The sequence below is a fragment of the Abramis brama genome (assembly GCF_963993115.1).
Source record: "Abramis brama genome assembly, chromosome: 23".
Classification (NCBI taxonomy): Eukaryota; Metazoa; Chordata; class Actinopteri; order Cypriniformes; family Leuciscidae; genus Abramis; species Abramis brama.
Window position 1 is genome coordinate 30,207,564 of NC_139985.1, and position 16,155 is coordinate 30,223,718.

Sequence of the window (16,155 nt, forward strand, 5' to 3'; positions counted from 1 at the left end):
ATGGCCCTATAATTAATGATGATTGATGGGTTGACCTTTTGACCTTGCCCCTCCCCTTGCCCTTGCAAAGACCTTGACCTGCCCTTGCCCTAGCGGTGACCTTGTGTGTAATTGAATAATAGGATAATTGAATAATAGGATAATTGGATAATATGTCTATGACCTTGTGAGTATAACCCCTCATTTACACCGCACACGTGTGCGGTGCATTACGTCTGCGACAAGGTTTTATTCCGTCCTCCACGCGGTGCCAACTCACACCAGGAGCATTTCAGAAGCAGAGCGACTGGATGCGCGAGACCATGTGATTTGCCTGTCTGACGTGGTTTTTCTTGATTTTTGAGTTTCTACCATACAGTCTATGGTTTCTACCAAGGATATTGGTGTGTAATACGTTTGGGAGTTTGCACAGGGTGTTTATTTTGAATTTGACAATGTTTTTTTTTACTTTTATTTTGTATTTCCGGTGCGACTTGGACGCGCGTCCGTCAAAAATAGACTAGGCGCCTATATTTAGCGAAGCGGCGCGGAGAGCCGCTTCTGGGAAGCTTCTGAAACGTGCCGCGTTGCGGCCGGTGTAAACACAAGCATTGACTAGAATGGCCGCGATCAGCTCCGGTAGCCGTGTCGCAGCCGTAATGCACCGCAGACGTGTTCAGTGTAAATGAGGGGTTAGGGATCCATTGTTTAATATTTGAACTTTGATATAATGGAAGTTATGAGGGTTATAGATATCAGGATGTGTGGCACATGCAAGCATCAGCATCGAGCTCCCTCCCTCCCAGACTGCACTGGGGTTGCTGGGCACTGTGGAAGTGATAAAAAAGAGGTTTTCTAATAATGACGTATATTTCACACTAGCTAAAGTTGAAACCTTGACTTGAACTTGACTTGAACTTACAGTGAGGAAAATAAGTATTTGAACACCCTGCTATTTTGCAAGTTCTCCCACTTGGAAATCATGGAGGGGTCTGAAATTGTCATCGTAGGTGCATGTCCACTGTGAGCAGGGGCGGTTCTAGAGGCGGGGCCACAGGGGCCCTGGCCCCTGCTGAAATCTGATTGGCCCCTGATTGGCCCCCGTTCCTAGGGGTGGAGGAAAAAATCGATTCTTAGATGTATCGCGATCGATGCGGACGTGGACGATTCTGAATCGATTCACAAATGTCAAAAATCGATTTTCTAAAAAAATATATATATATTTTTCCTAATAACGTAATATTGACGGAACGCAAAAGGCGGAACTCTAAAGCGGACGTGCAGTGCGCGGACAGTCTGTGGTGCGCACATAACAGAGACGCGCACATAACAGATGCATGATGGCTGAGCGCCAAATTCGAACAGCACCCTCTTCGTTAAAAGCTAACGTATGGAAAATGTCATTGTTACCTATTTAGTATTTTTTTGTTTGAGAGCTGTTTTCTGTATTGTTTAGTTTTCACATCAATATGCTGTAAACCGATTTGTTATACGTACGTTATACTGCCCTGCAATATGTGCAATGCCAGTCACAAAAAGTTTTTGACTCTGCAGATGTTCATTCACTTTTTTTTGTATAAGCTGTTTTTGATTGTAGTATACAGCAAACATTTCAAGTCATAACTCTTTATTATTTAGTTGTGAATAAGAGCGGCTTTGTATGTTATTAATTATTTAGAATATGCGTATGTCCACAAGCATTGTATGAGAGCTACACCATTCTATATTTTTGAACGAAAACGGTTTGTGAATTTGCTACAGCAAAATGTTTGTTTTTGTGTGTTTTTTTGTCTGAAGGATTATATTGCTCATTGGAAATAACAAGAGGATGTTGGTTAGAAGTCTATTATTAAATGCTAGAGATTCAGAATATGCTGAAGTTTGTATTAATTTACTACAAGTATACTGCTAGTACAGGCACATTTATTTTCCTGTTGATTCTTTGCAATGTTGGGACAAATGCTGGCAAATGTAACCTTACAGTTGACTTGCCAAATCACTTCCATTTTGTTTTATTAATAAAATTAATATAGGAAGTATTGGAAGTAAGTTCGTTATGGGTCATCATAAATAATTTGCTTTAAAAGTACCAAGTAGTAAAAAAAAAAAAAAAATTAATAATCGATAATCGTTATCTTCTGAATCGTAATCGAATCGAATCGTGAGGTGCCTAGACTAGAGATTCCCACCCATCAATCGTCGACGAGAAGAGCAACCGGAGAATTCTTCACAACGATCACAGATGCAATTCCATCCCCCAAACAATTAACAATAATTTACTGTTTATAAGCGACAACATGATTATGAAACTTAAAAGGTGGAATTCAGAAAGAAGTGCATTGTGTCCTTTATGCACAGTATAAATAAATGAAAAAAAAAAATCATTAAGAACTTTACAGGCTCATAATTTTTTATTAGAGCGTTTGAAAAAGGAATGACTGCCGAAATGTATTTGCACCGTACTGAATAAATTATTTTGTGTGCTTGAATGTACCCTGTATTTGGCCCCTGATTGTAACATGTGGCCCCTTAATGGCCCCTGTTACAGAAAAATCCTAGAACCGCCACTGACTGTGAGAGACATAATCTAAAAACAAAAATCCAGAAATCACAATATATGATTTTTTAACTATTTATTTGTATGATACAGCTGCAAATAAGTATTTGAACACCTGTCTATCAGCTAGAATTCTGACCCTCAAAGACCTGTTAGTCTGCCTTTAAAATGTCCACCTCCACTCCATTTATTATCCTAAATTAGATGCACCTGTTTGAGGTCGTTAACTGCATAAAGTCACCTGTCCACCCCATACAATGAGTAAGAATCCAACTACTAACATGGCCAAGACCAAAGAGCTGTCCAAAGACACTAGAGACAAAATTGTACACCTCCACAAGGCTGGAAAGGGCTACGGGGAAATTGCCAAGCAGCTTGGTGAAAAGCTGTTTGAGCAATCATTAGAAAATGGAAGAAGCTAAACATGACTGTCAATCTCCCTCGGACTGGGGCTCCATGCAAGATCTCACCTCGTGGGGTCTCAATGATCCTAAGAAAGGTGAGAAATCAGCCCAGAACTACACGGGAGGAGCTGGTCAATGACCTGAAAAGAGCTGGGACCACCGTTTCCAAGGTTACTGTTGGTAATACGCTAAGACGTCATGGTTTGAAATCATGCATGGCACGGAAGGTTCCCCTGCTTAAACCAGCACATGTCAAGGCCCGTCTTAAGTTTGCCAATGACCATTTGGATGATCCAGAGGAGTCATGGGAGAAAGTCATGTGGTCAGATGAGACCAAAATAGAACTTTTTGGTCATAATTCCACTAAACGTGTTTGGAGGAAGAAGAATGATGAGTACCATCCCAAGAACACCATCCCTACTGTGAAGCATGGGGGTGGTAGCATCATGCTTTGGGGGTGTTTTTCTGCACATGGGACAGGGCGACTGCACTGTATTAAGGAGAGGATGACCGGGGCCATGTATTGCGAGATTTTGGGGAACAACCTCCTTCCCTCAGTTAGAGCACTGAAGATGGGTTGAGGCTGGGTCTTCCAACATGACAATGACCCGAAGCACACAGCCAGGATAACCAAGGAGTGGCTCTGTAAGAAGCATATCAAGGTTCTGGCGTGGCCTAGCCAGTCTCCAGACCTAAACCCAATAGAGAATCTTTGGAGGGAGCTCAAACTCCGTGTTTCTCTGCGACAGCCCAGAAACCTGACTGATCTAGAGAAGATCTGTGTGGAGGAGTGGGCCAAAATCCCTCCTGCAGTGTGTGCAAACCTGGTGAAAAACTACAGGAAACGTTTGCCCTCTGTAATTGCAAACAAAGGCTACTGTACCAAATATTAACATTGATTTTCTCAGGTGTTCAAATACTTATTTGCAGCTGTATCATACAAATAAATAGTTAAAAAATCATACATTGTGATTTCTGGATTTTTTTTTTTAGATTATGTCTCTCACAGTGGACATGCACCTACGATGACAATTTCAGACCCCTCCATGATTTCTAAGTGGGAGAACTTGCAAAATAGCAGGATGTTCAAATACTTATTTTCCTTACTGTAAAGTATATTTAAGTAAGTAAGATATATATATATATATATATATATATATATATATATATATATATATATATATATATATATATATATATATATATATATATATACATACATACATATATATATAAAATAAAAGATGTTTTAAATTAAATTCAAGTCTGTGGAAAAACATGACTTGAACTTAAAGTATATTTTTTTTACGTATATAAAGTATATTTATCAGGGGTATGTAAAATAAATTGAAGTGTCACAAGTCATCTCACACATGTGAAATGTTCAATAATTCCTTAAGTTGTATCTGTGAGAAAATGACCACATAGGCCTATCTTCAGAGAGAGAGAGAGAGAGAGAGAGAGAGAGAGAGAGAGAGAGAGAGAGAGAGAGAGCAACAATGAAAACATTTAGAAACTGTGAAGCCTCAGGCTGTCCCCATTGATAGGCTGCTTATAAGGTCCATCCGATCAGCGCAGCGTCTTCAGAGAAATAAGTTCCTTGACAATCATTAATGCTAGCTTCAGGATATAGGGTGACGGACCAGATGAGCCTCTGTGCATCATGTCACAGTGTATGTAATGTTAGTCTGCTAACACCTTTCCAGAGCCAAAGTTTTGTTCGTACTAAATTTATTTAAAAGCATAATCATAAAAGTTTAAATATGATATTTTAAAATGAAAGATTGTGTAAATTAAATCTTTAAAGTTTGAATACATTCGTATCTTCTATTTATCTTTTAGAAGTTTACTGTAATTATTTTGTTTAACAGTGACCTAAAGTATAATTGCTATTTAACAATGTCTGTTCAAAAACTTTAGATTGTTGAAAGTTTTTAAGAAAACCTGTACTTAGTCATCTTAAATCTCATTTATATGAAAAAATTCAATCAGCCTTTTTGGCCATGAGGGGTTTCAATTTTTATGGTGGGGGCTTTCCATAGCCATAATGATTTTTGTACTGTAACTGCATATGCTATCCCGTACACCTAAACACGACCATCACAGAAAACATCTCAGGTTACGACTGTAACCCTAGTTCCCTGAGAAGGGACCGAGATGATGCGTCGATGACGCTTTGGGAAAGCTCCTGCGTGATTGCGTCTGAAGCACTTGTGTCAACTAGTCCAATGGCGAGAGTGGGCGTCACGGATGAAGCACATCCGGAATAGAACCGCGCTAGCTTCGAAAAGGGCCGAAGCAAGCCGATCACAAGGATGTAGGAAGTATGGCAAAGTGACGCATCGTCTCGTTCCCTTCTCAGGGAACTAGGGTTACAGTCGTAACCTGAGACGTTCCCTTTCGAGGGAACTCGCGATGCGTCGATGACGCTTTGGGAACGAGAATACCAAAACGCCATATGAACCAGAGCCTGTCTGTGTGAATACTGCACAACTAAGACAAGAGCACCGGAGAACCTGGGGAGCGCCCAGGTCGAAGTTGTAAAACCTTACGAATGTGAGCAGAGAGGACCAGCCTGCCGCATACCACATCCTACAGGGATATCTACATAATAAGTCTTCTAAGCCGCCATATTCCTGTCCTGGTCTAAAAGCACCACGAGGAAACGACCAAAGGTTCCCCCTCCCCCCAAGGAAATACCACCAAAAGGGACAAACGAACCCGCAGTAACTCCAGCACTGTACAAATCAGGCAGTAAACTGGGCCCCACTGTCCGAGATCCGCAATATGAAGTGAAAACCCATCACTTAATACATACAGTTTCCTCATGGAGGGAGCTCTGGAGTGAAGTATGGTCTCCACAACCTCAGTTGAGAGACCAAAGTCAATGAGTTGGGCCCTCTCAGAGGCCAAACACACAGGTTTCAAATCTCTGGGCTGGGGTGAAGGGTCACCCCTTCCACTTGAGACCGAAGGTCCCTCCTGACTGGAATCTCCAAGGGAGAGCCATCGAGGAGAGACACCAGGTCCGAGAACCAGTCAACTCCTGGGAGCAGAGTAATCGGGGAAAGACGTACAGACGTAGCCTCGGCCATGTCAATACCACAACGTCCAGCCCCAAGAAAGCTGGGTGTGTGAGGGAGAACCAAAGTGGACCGTACGTCTTATCCTGAGACGTGAAGAAATCCACTTGTGCCTGGCCATAAACCCCCCAAATGTGCTCCACCACCTCGGTGTGAAGCCTCCAATCCCCGGGCCTCAGCCCCTGCCTCAACAGGATGTCTGTCCTTCCATTACTGCTCCCCAGCCGGTGAGGGAAGCATCTGTCGAGATAGCAACTCGATGGCAAAGAGCTCCCAACACCGGACCCTGGGATAGGAACCAGTATTTCCTCCATATAACCAAAGCGCGGAGACACCGCCGCGTGATCTTGATCGTATGAAGTGGGTTTCCCCTCGGGGAGAACCCTCTGGTTCTGAGCCACCACTGCAAGGGTCTCATGTACAGTAGGCCAAAGGGTATCACATTGGACGCTGCTGCCATGAGGCCCAACAGTTTCTCGAACTGTTTCACAGTGTGTGACTGGCCTAGCTTCAACTCTTTTGTGGCTGTGAGGATAGCAGCTACACGAACGGGCGATAGTGTGGTTTACATCGTGACTGAATCCCATACCACACCAAGGAAACTGGTTCTCTGTAGTGGAGAAAGCACACTCTTCTTGGCATTGAGTCCCAACCCCAATTTATTATGTGAGCGAGGACGACATCTCGATGCCGGGCCGCTAACTGTCCGCTGGAATCAGCCAGTCATCGATGTAGTTCAGAATGCGTATGCACTGCAGCCTGAGCGAGGCCAGAGCTGCATCTACGCACTTCGTGAACGTGCGGGGTGATAGAGCTAGACCGAATGGAAGCACCCGATAATGGTATTCTTTACCCCAAAAGGAAACCTCAGGAACTTCCTGTGTTGAGGGAGGATGGAGACATGGAAGTTAGCGTCTTTTAAATCTATTGTGACAAACCAGTCCTCAGATCTGATTTGGGTCACGATCTGTTTGAGTGTGAGCATCTAGAACTTGAGTTTCATGACTGCACAATTCAACAGACGAAGATCTAAAATGGGACGCAACCCCCCCATCCTTTTTTCGGAACAATAAAGTAGCGGCTGTAAAACCCTGATACTCTGTCGGGTGAGTACACCTGCTCTATAGCTCCCTTCGCTAATAGAGACTCTACTTCTTGCTCCATCACCAGAGCCTGCTCGGGATGTACTAACGCGAGTAGCACCCCGTTGTAACGAGGTGCAGGAGAATGAAACTGGATTCTGTAGCCTCTCTCTATTATCTGCAGGACCCATGGAGATATATTCGGCAGATTCTTCACTCTGTCAGAAATCTACTAAGGGTACCAGTCTCTCGAGACTGGCCTCTGGTGTTATTGTAACAGCCACTTCGGTGACCTGAAGCATACTGGCAGGAAACAACCGAACTGACTGTTTTTGAACCCCCCTCAGAGGGTGCGAGTTTGACACTGAGCCATGTGCTATGTGTGATTCAAAAAAACGATTCACAGTATGTAAATGTTAGGGGTGGGAATCTTTAGTCACCTCACGATCCGATCCAATTCCAGAATGATTCTTTATCTACTCCTCCCCCCTCCCTATTAATTCATTAGTTTACATAGGTAATTAAGTACTTTTAAAAAAAAATTACTAATTAAAAAAAATAATAATTAAAACAGTTGTATGTTAAGAATTTTAAACTAATATAACTTCAAAACATACAAGTAAGTAGCAAATAATAAAGAGGAGCATAGAAACATAACAAACAAACAAATAGTGCTTTCAGTAGCCTATTTAAGATTATCAACGTTTTCCATTCAAGAACTGTGAGTGATTTTTCTTCATCTTTACTTGTTGTTTTTTACTATGACATCATAGACTGCGGGAGATCTATTAAGCTGCATTCACGCACGGATCTCTTTTGAAATATAAGAAGTAAAGTGGTTTGTCCTGTCCGTTTAATCCCTTAAGACATAACTGGCTGTGTTTACGTTAATTTTGCACAAGTATATTAAACCACTTACACGGAGTCGCACAGCCGCATGCGCGAGCAGTCTACACAAACAAAGCGCGCGTGTCAGCATTTGAAATTGAAAGCAGCCTTCTGTTAGTCAGGTTCATATTTTAAATATACAAGTCCACTGCATTCCAAACCACATAAATGATGACTTCGTAAAGCATTTGTAAGGAAAATACCGAAAGGCGAGACAGCACACTTCAAGTGTAACGTAACATCAAACAAAGCGCGCGTCTCTCACAGCGCATCCTGTGCAATGAAGCCTGTGAATGTCCTTGTAATTTGCTTCAACCTTTCCGAACTTATGAAAGATTATTTTACGGAAAGTTTGATTGGTGTATGTATGTGTGTGAGGAATTGGAAGAAAGCAGATTACGGGTGTTTCTAAAGCAAACTCAGCGTCATCGCATATCTGGTTAAAAACTAAGCTCAGAATCGTTTCTGAAATTCTCAGAATCGATCCAGAATCGTTGGAGAGAGAATCGCGATGCATCGATGGATCGATTTTTTCTCCCACCCCTAGAAGCTAGCGCGGTTCTATTCCGGATGTGCTTTATCCTTTCCTGGTCGTGACGTCACCCGCCCATGACGCCCACTCTCGCCACTGGACTAGTTGACACAAGTGCTTCAGACGCAATCACGCAGGAGCTTTCCCAAAGCGTCATCGACACATCACGAGTTCCCTCGAAAGGGAACTACATTTTTACAAAAATAAATAAATAAATAAATAATGTAATATCATTTCTAAGCTGTTTTGCGCACACACACACACACACACGGTTCTATAAAATGAACTAATCTCTATTTTTAAATTAAATTATTATAAATAAAATATATAATCAATGAATAATAACAGATATGTTACTGAAATGTATTAAGAAAAATTTAAACATAGTTTTAGCTAAATGAATATATATATAAATATAAAAACACCTTACATTTCCAGAGAGGTGAAGTAGTTGTTTATGCAATGATAAAAAACAATCAAAAAAGCAAACAGTTTAAGTTGTCATAAACAAAACACCCCCAGATCCTTCAGGGATAAACTACAGTGTGAAATGACGCTTCAGACGCTCACAGAGACGAGAGGAGTTACAGGCCAGATGAGCCTCTGGGACACAATGTCACAGCATGTAAAGTTAGTCTGCGTTTCCAGAGTTTTATTCATACTAAATTCATTTAAAAGCATAATCTTAAAAGTTTAAATTAGATCTTTTAAAATTAAAAGACTGTTTAAATCAAATCTTTAAAATTTTATTTAAATCGTATCGTCTGTTTATCTTCTTAGAAGCCTTATCTATGATTTAAATGATTTTGCTTAAATTTAACCTAAAGTATTATTTTTTCTAAACAGCGTCTGTTCAAAAAAAAAAAATGTGAAAAATAAATTTTAAAGCAAAAACTGTGTTTAGGCATCTTAGATCTTATTTATACAAACATATTTCAAACAGTATTTTTGTCCATGCAACATGAAACGTTGTCAAAGTTTGTCACAATGTTTTGTTGTTGTGGTTGTTTTGTTTTTAAGAAATCCGAGGGCTCGACATTGCTCTTATTTAGATTAAGTTTATCATTTAGAAAATCAGCACACATTTTCAGAGATGCGATGTGCCTCTGTGGTCCAGCATGAGTAAAGTTTGAACACAAATTTAAAAGCATTTCTTCATATTGGCTGTGTTCTGACACAATGTCATTAATTGGTACTTTTACTTTTATAAAATGTGCTTTTATTTCCTAGAAAGTATAAAGTAAAAAGATATGATATATGATATGTCTGATGCAATGTTTTAAGAAATAGGTGTTGCAAAACTCCAAACAGTTCCTCACATTAAAGATGGTCAACGGCTCATTGAAAAGTACTTTTTGTAATGACAATAAATGGCTAAACATGTTGATATGAACCGCTGACCACCGTTAATGCTGTCATTGTGTGAGGAACTGTTTGGAGTTTTGCAACACCTATTTCTTAAAAACACTGTATCAGACATATCATACATCATATCTTTTTACTTTATACTTTCTAGGAAATTAATTGGTATTGAACCTTTGTAGAAATAATAAAAGTACATTTTATAAAAGTAAAAGTACCAATTAATGACTGTGTCAGAACACAGCCAATATGAAGAAATGCTTTTAAATTTGTGTTCAAACTTTAAAGCAAGATTATCCTTTGAAAAAGTGTAATACAAAGCGTATATAATACAGTATTTGATTTCGGTGGGGAATGCTGGAATAGTGTCATTTAGCTTCATCTTTTGGTTTTTAAGGGAAATTAAATATTCTCAGGAGATCCATTGACCCCGGAAGAGGCGCTTCTGAAGACCTCTCATGTGTAGAATCACTCGGTTGAAAAATGCTGTTTTGTAATTTACACAACTGAAATTAAGAACTAACTTGTAGAGTCTTTCACGCTTGTGCATCCTTAAGGACATTTTTGTCCTTTTCAGTTTTGTTTTTTTGATCACTTTGCCTGTGTTAATGCTAACTGCATAAAATTTGGCACGGGTGTGTATTTTTATTGGAATTTTACTATTTCATCACCATTTCCTTTAAAAAATCTATTTTGCACTAGTTACACAAAAAACTTCCTCTCAGAAACTTTTGGACAAAAATGGCCCCATTGAAACCCATTAAAACTGCATTTTTTAATCCCTGTGCCGTTTAACTATAAAATGATGCAATCTTTTTTAATAGGCTTTCATTCTGTTGGCAAGGCTTCAAAATTGACATTTTTACAATTTTTTATCAGATGGTGCCATTTTTTCAGGTTAGGCCTATAAAGCAAGTACTCGCTTTATTCCTGTTTTCTGCTTCAGCATATTATAGAGCCAATTGGATAAATTATGCAACGATAATTGTGTGGGTTTGTTGGTATGGATGTCTAAGTGTGGTTTGTATATGTGTAATAAAATAAAAAGTGTGTTTGTGTGCTTGTAATATTTGAGAGAGAAAAACTCAACTGCAAATCGAAAATCCAATCACTGTGTTCACCAGTGGAGTTTTGCTGGCATCCAATGGGGAAAGTCTGGTACTGCGCCCAAACAAAATTTTCCTGCTCTTAAGTTTTTCCTTTTAATTTCCAAGTCTTTTTTTCGGTGCGCTCACCACGCTCCAAAAGAGATAAGGAAAAGAGAGCTCTCTAATCGCAGCACAGCTCCGTACTAGTTGTCACGTTGTGGTGTAACTCACCGTACGAAGAGAGTGCAAGCTCTATCATGGCTACCGCGATAGAACCGGAGAGCCCCGGAGGAAAGGGTCGTCCTCCGCACATTTTTTCACATCGAGTGCCCGTTAAGGGTTTCTCAAGGCTAGATGTTCAGGGAATGGACGATCTAGGGATGGCAGATCCACCCCCTGTGGAAACATCGGTAGCGAATCATTTGCACCCGAGCCGCAGGGCAGCGCTCTCTTCAACCGGAGCCTCGCTGCCAGGAAAGACAGAGCGCTTCGCTGCCTCTGTTTTTCAAAAGATCTACAAGTCAACTGCGCTGTCTGTTCGCGCTTTGAACGCGACGTCCCTCCTTACAGCCTATTAAGCGGAGCTATTAGAGTAGATGGGTCGTCAGCTGGACTCCGGATCTCCCAACCCAGTGCTCTGGGAGGAGATTTGCGTCATCGCAGATTTAAACCTGCGCACGTCCCGCGGAGCAGTTCAAAGTTGCGGTCGGAGTATGGGCTTAGCAGTTGTGGGGGAGAGATCGCTGTGGCTGGGTTTGTCAGGACTCTCTGACAAAGAGAAAGTGGAGTTTTTGGATGCCCCTATAGATCCAAAGGCCATGTTCGGCTCGACGGTGACGGCAATGCGTCAGCAGTGTGACCTGCGGAAGAAGGAGGGAGAAGCTTTCCAGGTCTGTCTCCCCAGAAAAATTTCAAGCCCTCAGGGAGAGGCGGGCACTCTGATTATCAGCCTTCCCGCCCCGCGCCACCGCAACAGCAGGGCAACGCGGCTCCGCAGTCAAAGCCCGGTTTCGTTCGGCCAAAACAGTCGTTCGCGGCCACAGCCGCGAAACACCGATCGGCTGCCCCTCAGGGGAATAAGAAGAGGCGGTCTACCTGATATGCCAGTTCGGCGACAGGAAGGGTTGGGAGACAGCACCCAGGGTTTATCTGTCCCATCCCTTCAGAACGATTCCTCTCTCCCTCCCGCGGGGAAAAGGAGAAGGAATGCAGAGATAAAATGTGTTCGTGTGGACAGTTCAGAGTTCAGCGTGTGCGGGAATGTGGCCAGTTTTCTACTAGTGCCCCCCAAGAGTTTTTCTCCCCCTCCACCTTCGAGGTCTGTTATGGGGGGAGAAGGTCTAACGTTCACAAGCATCCCATCAAAAATAAAGTTTTCTCTGACGCATCCAGGTCAAGGACCGAGGGCGCAGAGTGGGATAAAAAGAGAAAAAAATCACAAAAAATCACTAGAACAATCACAAATAAATACCACTTTAACTCCTTCACTGGAGCGGTATTCCCCCCCGTTGCCGCTAGAGTGTGCTGCGGCACCTCTAGTGAACAGAGACGGGAAAGGCCCACTCGCTGCTCAGGCAGTGAACTGGTGCGCATGCGCAGTTCATCCCTGGGTACTAACCACTATAGAGAGGGGATACAGGCTTCAATTCGCTGTAAAACCTCCTCTGTTCAATGGAGTGGTAATTTCAGTGGCCAAAGGGGAAGCAGCTCTGGTTTTAGAGGAAGAAATAGCCTCTTTAATGAGAAAAGGAGTGATAAGAGTGATTCCAACGGTAGAGAGCCAGAAGGGTTTCTACTCCCGTTATTTTGTGATTCCCAAGAGAGGGGGGGGGGTCTCCGTCCCATTCTGGATTTACGGGTCCTCAACAGACACCTCAGAAAATACAAATTCAAAATGCTGTCTGTCAAAACGCTGTGCCAAAATATTCGGCAAGGAGACTGGTTCACCTCGGTGGATCTCCAGGACGCATATTTTCACATAGATATTTTTCCTGCGCACAGGAAATATCTGAGGTTCGCCTATCAGGGCACAGCATACGAGTTTACGAGAATTCCGTTTGGCCTGGCTTTAGCCCCTCGAGTATTCAGCAAGTGTGTGGAAGGGGCCCTGACTCCACTGAGGAGATTAGGGCTCAGAGTTTCAGCATATCTGGACGATCTTCTCATCTGCGCGCCGTGCCAACGGCAGGCAGAGAGCGACACACACACACTAGTGACGCATCTGGAAAGATTAGGTTTCAAGATAAACCAGACGAAGAGTTGTCTATCTCCGTCCCGAGAAATAGTCTACTTGGGTCTCAGGTTGAATTCTGTGACGTTTCGAGCTTTCCTATCAGAGGATCGCATCAAGACGATTCACAGCTGCCTCTCCCTTTTTCAAAGAGGGAGATCAGTCTCGTTCAGGATGTGTCTTCGGCTACTAGGTCTGATGGCCTCAACTGTGTCAGTGGTTCCCCTGGGACTACTGCGAATGAGAGATTTTCAGAACTGGACAGCGTCACAAGGCATTCGCCCCAAGAGCCGCCTCAACCGCAGAGTGCGGGTCTCACCAGAATGCGCGAGCGCTCTCCGTCATTGGAGAGCCCCATCCTTTCTCAGGACAGGATGCCCTCTAGGTCCTATTGTACTGAGAAAAGTGGTGACGACGGATGCATCTCTCACAGGCTGGGGCGCAGTGTTCGAGGGCAGAACAGTGAGAAGAGTTTGGTCTCCGGCACTGAGAGAGAGGCACATCAATTTTCTAGAGCTATTGACAGTGTTTCTAGCTCTGAGACATTTTGTGCATTTTCTCAAGAATCATCACGTATTGGTCAGGACAGACAATACAACGGTGATTGCCTACATAAATCGGCAGGGAGGAGTTCGTTCTCACATGCTTCACAGGTTAGCGAAGAGACTAATAATGTGGAGCAGCAGGTCTCTCCTCTCATTACGCGCGACGCATGTCCCGGGAATAATGAACAGAGGAGCGGATCTACTATCCAGGGGGAGTCCTCTGTACGGGGAGTGGAGACTCCACCCCCAGGTGGTCCTCATGTTATGGGAGAGATTCGGCCAGGCTGCCATAGATCTCTACGCATCGCGTGAAGACGCACACTGTCCCCTGTTCTTCTCCCTGGCCGGCGACGATGCACCATTGGGTGTGGATGCGCTAGCCCACGAGTGGCCAGACGTGTTGCTGTACGCGTTCCCGCCGTTGAGCTTGATCGAGCCGACATTACGGAGGGTTCGGGAATGCAGACATGTGATGATTCTGATCGCGCCTTACTGGCCGGGGAGACTGTGGGTGGCGGAGATTGCGCAACTGCTCTACGACCGGCCATGGCCGTTACCAGTGCGCAGGGATCTTCTCTCACAAGCACGGGGGGACATTTTCCATCCCTCCCCTCAGAAACTAGCTCTCTGGGCCTGGCCCGTGAGAGGGTGAATCTGAGCACAGCCGGATTACCTCCGAGGGTTATTGAGACGATTCAGAACGCGAGGGCTGCCTCGACGCGTTCTTTATATAATCTCAAATGGGGAGTTTTCGAGGAATGGTGCGCAGAGAAGAACATTGTTTCTTTCCTGTGTTCTGTTTCGGACGTGGTGTGTTTCCTTCAGGACCTCCTGGATAAAGGCAGGGCTTTTTCCATGGTTAAGGTTTATCTGTCCGCTATCTCGGCATGTCATGTGGGTTTTGATTCAGGCACTATGGGCCAACACCCCCTGGTCTGTAGATTCATGAGAGGTGCACGCAGATTGCACCCAGTATCTAAGCCAATGGTCCCACTATGGGATTTGTCTGTGGTCCTGAACGTGCTCTCTAAACCCCCTTTCGAGCCCATTGATAAGATGGACTTAAAGCTGCTCGCTTTAAAGACGGCTCTACTACTCGCTCTGACAACAGCAAAGAGGGTGAGTGAACTGCATGCTTTGTCAGTTCACCCTTCATGTATGAAGTTCGCTCCGGGTGGTCAAAGAGTACTTTTTAGAACTAACCCGGCGTTCGTGCCCAAGGTCTACGATCACGCGGATTAGATAAAACCTGTGGACTTGTTGGCTTTTCACCCACCTCCTTTTTCATCTTCAGAGGAGGAGAAGCTAAACTGTTTATATGTATATGTATGTACAGAGAACCCGCACATTGCGTAAGAGCAACCAGCTGTTTGTCTCGTGGGCTGACTCTTATAAGGGAAAACCTATCTCCCGTCAACGCCTTTCCCACTGGGTGGTAGAGGCTATCGTGTTATGTTACAATAGCATGAATTTAGAGCCCCCAGTAGGTCTACGAGCGCATTCTACTAGAGGAATGTCTACATCCTGGGCTCTATTTAAAGGCATTTCGATTCAGGAAATTTGCGCGGCAGCCAGCTGGTCCTCTCCGCACACATTTATTCGTTTCTATAGACTGGATGTAACAGAACCTTCTCTGGCCCACTCAGTTCTGGGAGTTCAGTTCTGGGAGTGAGTAGTCAGGTGGTATAAGATGGTTCTCTAAGGGCGGATTTCTCAGATGATTCTGTTTCTCCGTCTGGGTCAGTGATGCAGAGTTTATACTTTAACCCTCTCGTCTTCAGTCTGCTTTGTCAGCATATCGGCAATACGGGAGTTGTCTATATCCCATAGTGAGATACCGAACGAATGTTAGAAAGAGAACGATTAGGTTACTAACGTAACCCAGGTTCTCTGATAACATGAAGTGAGGTATCTCACAACATTGCCCTCCTTGCCTTTTCGCACGGAGAAGAGATATGCGGAGAATGACGAAACGGCAGGTAGCTGCGGTTTATATACAGGGAGGCAGGACTCCCTAATCGCTGTAGCGATTGGTCTGCCACGGTTGGCAGACATGGTAAAATTGGTGCTTCCGCGATCGGTCACGCCCAGAGGCGTTCCCATAGTGAGATACCTCACTTCATGTTATCAGAGAACCTGGGTTACGTTAGTAACCTAATCGATTTTGTTTGGGCGCAGTACCAGACTTTCCCCATTGGATGCCAGCAAAACTCCACTGGTGAAAACAGTGATTGGATTTTCGATTTGCAGTTGAGTTTTTCTCTCTCAAATATTACAAGTACACAAACACACTTTTTATTTTATTACACATATACAAACCACACTTAGACATCCATACCAACAAACCCACACAATTATCGTTGCATAATTTATCCAATTGGCTCTATAATATGCTGAAGCAGAAA

At 43.4% G+C, this 16,155-nt stretch overlaps 1 protein-coding gene across 1 annotated transcript in view; it reads right to left on the reverse strand.

The window, feature by feature from the left end:
• Nucleotides 1–16,155, reverse strand: part of syn2b (synapsin IIb) — a 140,334-nt gene that overhangs the window by 39,426 nt on the left and 84,753 nt on the right. The gene's annotated exons all lie outside the window — the stretch shown is intronic.